Here is a 6,968-nt window from a genome sequence, read left to right on the forward strand (position 1 = left end):
ATTGCTTTCCATACTGCCACAGGAATGCTGTACTCTGTGATCACTTTCCAGACTTGCACAGGAGTGCCTGTACTCTGTGACTCCTTTCCATACTGCCAGAGGAGTGCCTACACTCTGTGACTTCTTTCCATTCTGACACAGGAGTGCCTGTGACCTGTGACTCCCTTCCATTCTGCCACAGGAGTACTGTACTCTGTGACCACTTTCCATACTTGCACAGGAGTGCCTGTACTCTGTGACACCTTTCCATACTGCCAGAGGAGTGCCTACACTCTGTGACTCCTTTCCAATCTGTCACAGGAGTGCCTGTAACCTGTGACTCCTTTCCATACTGCCACAGGAGTGCCTGTACTTTGTGACTCCTTTCCATACTGCCACAGGAGTGCCTGTACTCTGTGACTCCTTTCCATACTGCCACAGGAGTGCCTGTACTCTCTGACTCCTTTCCATACAGCCACAGGAGTGCCTGTATTCTGTGACATCTTTCCATACAGCCACAGGAATGCCTGTATTCTGTGACTCCTTTCCATACTGCCACAGGAGTGTCTGTACTCTGTGACTCGTTTCCATACTGCCACAGGAGTGCCTGTACTATGTGACTTCTTTCCATACTGCCTCAGGAGTGCCTGTACTCTATGATTCCTTTTCATACTGCCACAGGAGTGCCTGTACTCTGTAAATCCTTTCCACACTGCCACGGGATTGCCTGTACTCTATCACCCCTTTCCATACTTCCAGAGAAGTGCCTGTCCTCTGTGACTCCTTTCCATACTGCCACAGGAGTGCTGTACTCTATGGCACCTTTCCATACTGCCACAGGAGTGCCTGCACTCTGTAACTCCTTTCCATACTGCCACAGGTGTGCCTGCACTCTGTAACTCCTTTCCATACTGCTACAGGAGTGCCTGTACTCTGTGCCTCCTTTCCATACTGTCACAGGAGTGCTTGTACTCTGTGACTCCTTTCCATAATGCCACAGTAGTGACTGTACTCTGTGACTGCTTTCCATACTGCCACAGGAGTGCCTGTACTCTGTGACTGCTTTCCATACAGCCACAGGAGTGCCTGTACTCTGTGACTCCTTTCCATACTGCCACAGAAGTGTTGTACTCTGTGACTCCTTTCCATACTGCCACAGGAGTGCCTGTACTCTATGATTCCTTTCCAGACTGCCACAGAAGTGCCTTTCCTATGTGACTTCTTTCCATACTGTCACAGGAGTGCCTGTACTCTGTGACTCCTTTCCATACTGCCACAGGATTGCCTGCATTCTGTGACTCCTTTTCATACTGCCACAGTAGTGCCTGTAATCTGTGACGCCTTTCCATACTGCCATACTTGTGCCTGCACTCTGTGTCCCATTTCCATTCTGCCACAGGTGTGCCTGTACTCTGTGATGTCTTTCCATACTGCCACAGGTTTGCCTGTACTCTGTGACGTCTTTCCATACTGCCACAGGTGTGCCTGTACTCTGTGACGTCATTCCATACTGCCACAGGTGTGCCTGTACACTATGACCCCTTTCCATACTTCCAGAGAAGTGCCTGTACTCTGTGACTCCTTTCCATACTGTCACAGGAGTGCTGTTCTCCACAACACCTTTCCATACTGCCACAGGATTGCCTGCACTCTGTAACTCCTTTCCATACTGCCACAGGAGTGCCTGCACTCTGTAACTACTTTCCATACTGCTACAGGAGTGCCTGTACTCTGTGACTCCTTTCCATACTGCCAGAGGAGTGCCTACACGGTGTGACTCCTTTCCATACTGTCACAGGAGTGCCTACACTCTGTGACTCCTTTTAATACTGCCACAGGAGAGCCTGTTCTCTGTGACTCCTTTCCATAATGCCACAGGAGTGACTGTACTCTGTGACTGCTTTCCATACTGCCACAGGAGTGCCTGTACTCTGTGACTGCTTTCCATACAGCCACAGGTGTGCCTGTACTCTGTGACTCCTTTCCATACTGCCACAGAAGTGTTATACTCTGTGACTCCTTTCCATACTGCCACAGGAGTGCCTGTACTCTATGATTCCTTTCCAGACTGCCACAGAAGTGCCTTTCCTATGTGACCTCTTTCCATACTGTCACAGGAGTGCCTGTACTCTGTGACTCCTTTCCATACTGCCACAGGAGTGCCTGCATTCTGTGACTCCTTCCCATACTGCCACAGTAGTGCCTGTGATCTGTGACGCCTTTCCATACTGCCATACTTGTGCCTGCACTATGTGTCCCATTTCCATACTGCCACAGGTGTGCCTGTACTCTGTGACGTCTTTCCATACTGCCACAGGTGTGCCTGTACTCTGTGACGTATTTCCATACTGCCACAGGTGTGCCTGTACTCTTTGACGTCTTTCCATACTGCCACAGGAGTGTTTATACACTGTGACTCCGTTCCATACAGCCATAGGAGTGCCTGCACTCTGTAACTTCTTTCCATACTGTCACAGAAGTGCTTGAATTCTGTGACTCCTTTCCATACTGCCACAGGAGAGCCTGTACTCTGTGCCTCCTTTCCATACTGCCACAGGAGTGCTGTACTCTCTGACTCCTTTTCATACTGCCACATTAGTGCTTGTATTCTGTGACTCCTTTCCATACTGCCATAGGAGTGCCTGTACACTGTGACCCCTTTCCATACTGCCACAGGAGTGCCTGTACACTGTGACTCCTTCCCATACTGCCACAGTAGTGCCTGTACACTGTGACAACTTTCCATGATGCCACAGAAGTGCCTGTACTTTGTGATTCCTTTCCATACTGCACCAGGAGTGCTGTACTGTGTGACTCCATTTCATACTGCCACAGGAGTGCCTGTACTCTGTGACTCCTTTCCATACTGCCACAGGAGTGCCTGTACACTGTGACTCCTTTCCATACTGCAACAGTTGTGCCGGTACACTGTGACACCTTTCCATAATGCCACAGAAGGGCCTGTACTTTGTGATTCCTTTCCATACTGCCACAGGAATGCTGTACTCTGTGACTCCATTTCATACTGCCAAAGGAGTGCCTGCACTCTGTGACTCCTTTCCATACTGCCACAGGAGTGCCTGTACACTGTGACTCCTTTCTATACTGCCCCAGGTGTGCCTGCACTCTATGATTCCTTTTCATACTGCCACAGGAGTGCCTGTACTCTGTAAATCCTTCCCACACTGCTACGGGATTGCCTGTACTCTATGACCCCTTTCCATACTTCCAGTGGAGTGCCTGTACTCTGTGACTCCTTTCCATACTGACACAGGAGTGCTGTACTCTATGACACCTTTCCATACTGCCACAGGAGTGCCTGCACTCTGTAACTCCTTTCCATACTGCCACAGGAGTGCCTGCACGCTGTAACTCCTTTCCATGCTGCCACAGGAGTGCCTGTACTCTGTGACTCCTTTCCATACTGCCAGAGGAGTGCCTACACTCTGTGACTCCTTTCCATACCGTCACAGGAGTGCCTACACTCTGTGACTCCTTTTAATACTGCCACAGGAGTGCCTGTACTCTGTGACTTCTTTCCATAATGCCACAGGAGTGACTGTACTCTGTGACTGCTTTCCATACTGCCACAGGAGTGCCTGTACTCTGTGACTGCTTTCCATACAGCCACAGGAGTGCCTGTACTCTGTGACTCCTTTCCATACTGCCACAGGAGTGTTGTACTCTGTGACTCCTTTCCATACTGCCACAGGAGTGCCTGTACTCTATGACTCCTTTCCAGACTGCCACAGAAGTGCCTTTCCTATGTGACTTTTTTCCATACTGTCACAGGAGTGCCTGTACTCTGTAACTCCTTTCCATACTGCCACAGGAGTGCCTGCATTCTGTGACTCCCTTTCATACTGCCACAGTAGTGCCTGTAATCTGTGACGCCTTTCCATACTGCCATACTTGTGCCTGTACTCTGTGACACCTTTCCATACTACCACAGGTATGCCTGTACTCTGTGACGCCTTTCCATACTGCCACAGGAGTGCCTGCACTCTGTGTCCCATTTCCATACTGCCACAGGTGTGCCTGTACTCTGTGACGTCTTTCCATACTGCCACAGGTGTGCCTGTACTCTGTGACCCCTTTCCATACTGCCACAGGAGTGCTTCTACACTGTGACTCCGTTCCATACAGCCATAGGAGTGCCTGTACTCTGTGACCCCTTTCCATACTGCCACAGGAGTGCCTGTACTCTGTGCCTTCTTTCCATACTGCCACAGGACTGCCTGTACACTGTGACTCCTTTCCATACTGCCACAGTAGTGCCTGTACACTGTGACACCTTTCCATACTGCCACAGAAGGGCCTGTACTTTGTGATTCCTTTCCATACTGCCACAGGAGTGCTGTACTCTGTGACTCCAATTCATACTGCCACAGGAGTGCCTGTACTCTGTGACTCCTTTCCATACTGCCACAGGAGTGCCTGTACACTGTGACGCCTTTCCATACTGCCCCAGGTGTGCCTCTACTCTGTGACTAATTTCCATACTGCCACAGGTATGCCTGTACTCTGTGACTACTTTCCATACTGCCACAGGCGTGACTGTACTCTGTGACTCCTTTCCATACTGCCACAGGAGTGCCTGTACTCTGTGACCCCTTTCTGTACTGCCACAGGAGTGACTGTACTCTGTGACTTCTTTCCACGATTCCAGAGTAGTGCCTGTACTCTGAGACTCCTTTCCATATTGCCACAGGACCACCTGTACTCTGTGATTCAATTCCATACTGTCACAGGCGTGCCTGTACTCTGTGACTCCTTACCATACTGCCACAGGATTGCCTGTACTCTGTGACTCATATCCATACCGTCACAGGAGTGCCTGTACTCTGTGATTACTTTCCATACTGCCACAGCAGTGCCTATAATCTGTGACTTCTTTTCATACTGCCACAGGAGAGCTGTACTCCGTGACTCCTTTACGTTTTGCCACAGGAGTGCTACACTCTGTGACTCCTTTCCGTACTGCCACAGGAGTGACTTTACTCTGTGACTCCTTTCCATACTGCCACAGGAGTGACTGTACTCTGTGACTCCTTTCCATACTGACCCAGGTGTGCCTGTACTCTGTGACTCCTTTCCATACTGCCACAGGAGTGACTGTACTCTGTGACTCCTTTCCATACTGCCACAGGAGTGACTGTACTCTATGACTCCTTTCCATACTGCCACAGGAGTTCCTGTACTCTGTAACTCCATTCCATACTGCCACAGGAGTACCTGTACTCTGTGACTCCTTTCCATACTTGCACAGCAGTGCTTGTACTCTGTGACTCCTTTCCATACTTGCACAGCATTGCCTGTAAACTGTGACTCCTTTCCATACTGCCACAGGATTGCCTGTAATCTGTGACTGCTTTCCATACTGCCAGAGGAGTGCCTACACTCTGTGACTCTTTTCCATTCAGTCACAGGAGTGCCCATACTCTGTGACTCCTTTCCATAATGCCACAGGAGTGACTGTACTCTGTGAATGCTTTCCATACTGCCACAGGAATGCCTGTACTCTGTGACTGCTTTCCATACTGCCACAGGTGTGCCTGTACTCTGTGACGTCTTTCCATACTGCCACAGGTGTGCCTGTACTCTGTGACGTCTTTCCATACTGCCACAGGTGTGCCTGTACTCTGTGACCACTTACCATACTGCCACAGGAGTGTTTATACACTGTGACTCTGTTCCATACAGCCATAGGAGTGCCTGCACTTTGTAACTTCTTTCCATACTGTCACAGAAGTGCTTGAATTCTGTGACTCCTTTCCATACTGCCACAGGAGAGCCTGTACTCTGTGCCTCCTTTCCATACTGCCACAGGAGTGCTGTACTCTCTGACTCCTTTTCATACTGCCACATTAGTGCTTGTATTCTGTGACTCCTTTCCATACTGCCATAGGAGTGCCTGTACACTGTGACCCCTTTCCATACTGCCACAGGAGTGCCTGTACACTGTGACTCCTTTCCATACTGCCACAGTAGTGCCTGTACACTGTGACAACTTTCCATGATGCCACAGAAGTGCCTGTACTTTGTGATTCCTTTCCATACTGCCACAGGAGTGCTGTACTGTGTGACTCCATTTCATACTGCCACAGGAGTGCCTGTACTCTGTGACTCCTTTCCATACTGCCACAGGAGTGCCTGTACACTGTGACTCCTTTCCATACTGCAACAGTTGTGCCGGTACACTGTGACACCTTTCCATAATGCCACAGAAGGGCCTGTACTTTCTGATTCCTTTCCATACTGCCACAGGAATGCTGTACTCTGTGACTCCATTTCATACTGCCAAAGGAGTGTCTGCACTCTGTGACTCCTTTCCATACTGCCACAGGAGTGCCTGTACACTGTGACTCCTTTCTATACTGCCCCAGGTGTGCCTGCACTCTATGATTACTTTTCATACTGCCACAGGAGTGCCTGTACTCTGTAAATCCTTTCCACCCTGCTACGGGATTGCCTGTACTCTATGACCCCTTTCCATACTTCCAGTGGAGTGCCTGTACTCTGTGACTCCTTTCCATACTGACACAGGAGTGCTGTACTCTATGACACCTTTCCATACTGCCACAGGAGTGCCTGCACTCTGTAACTCCTTTCCATACTGCCACAGGAGTGCCTGCACTCTGTAACACCTTTCCATGCTGCCACAGGAGTGCCTGTACTCTGTGACTCCTTTCCATACTGCCAGAGGAGTGCCTACACTCTGTGACTCCTTTCCATACCGTCACAGGAGTGCCTACACTCTGTGACTCCTTTTAATACTGCCACAGGAGTGCCTGTACTCTGTGACTCCTTTCCATAATGCCACAGGAGTGACTGTACTCTGTGACTGCTTTCCATACTGCTATAGGAGTGCCTGTACTCTGTGACTCCTTTCCATACTGCCAGAGGAGTGCCTACACTCTGTGACTCCTTTCCATACCATCACAGGAGTGCCTACACTCTGTGACTCCTTTTAATACTGCCACAGGAGT

This window comes from Carcharodon carcharias, chromosome 11 (genome assembly GCF_017639515.1).
Source record: "Carcharodon carcharias isolate sCarCar2 chromosome 11, sCarCar2.pri, whole genome shotgun sequence".
Classification (NCBI taxonomy): Eukaryota; Metazoa; Chordata; class Chondrichthyes; order Lamniformes; family Lamnidae; genus Carcharodon; species Carcharodon carcharias.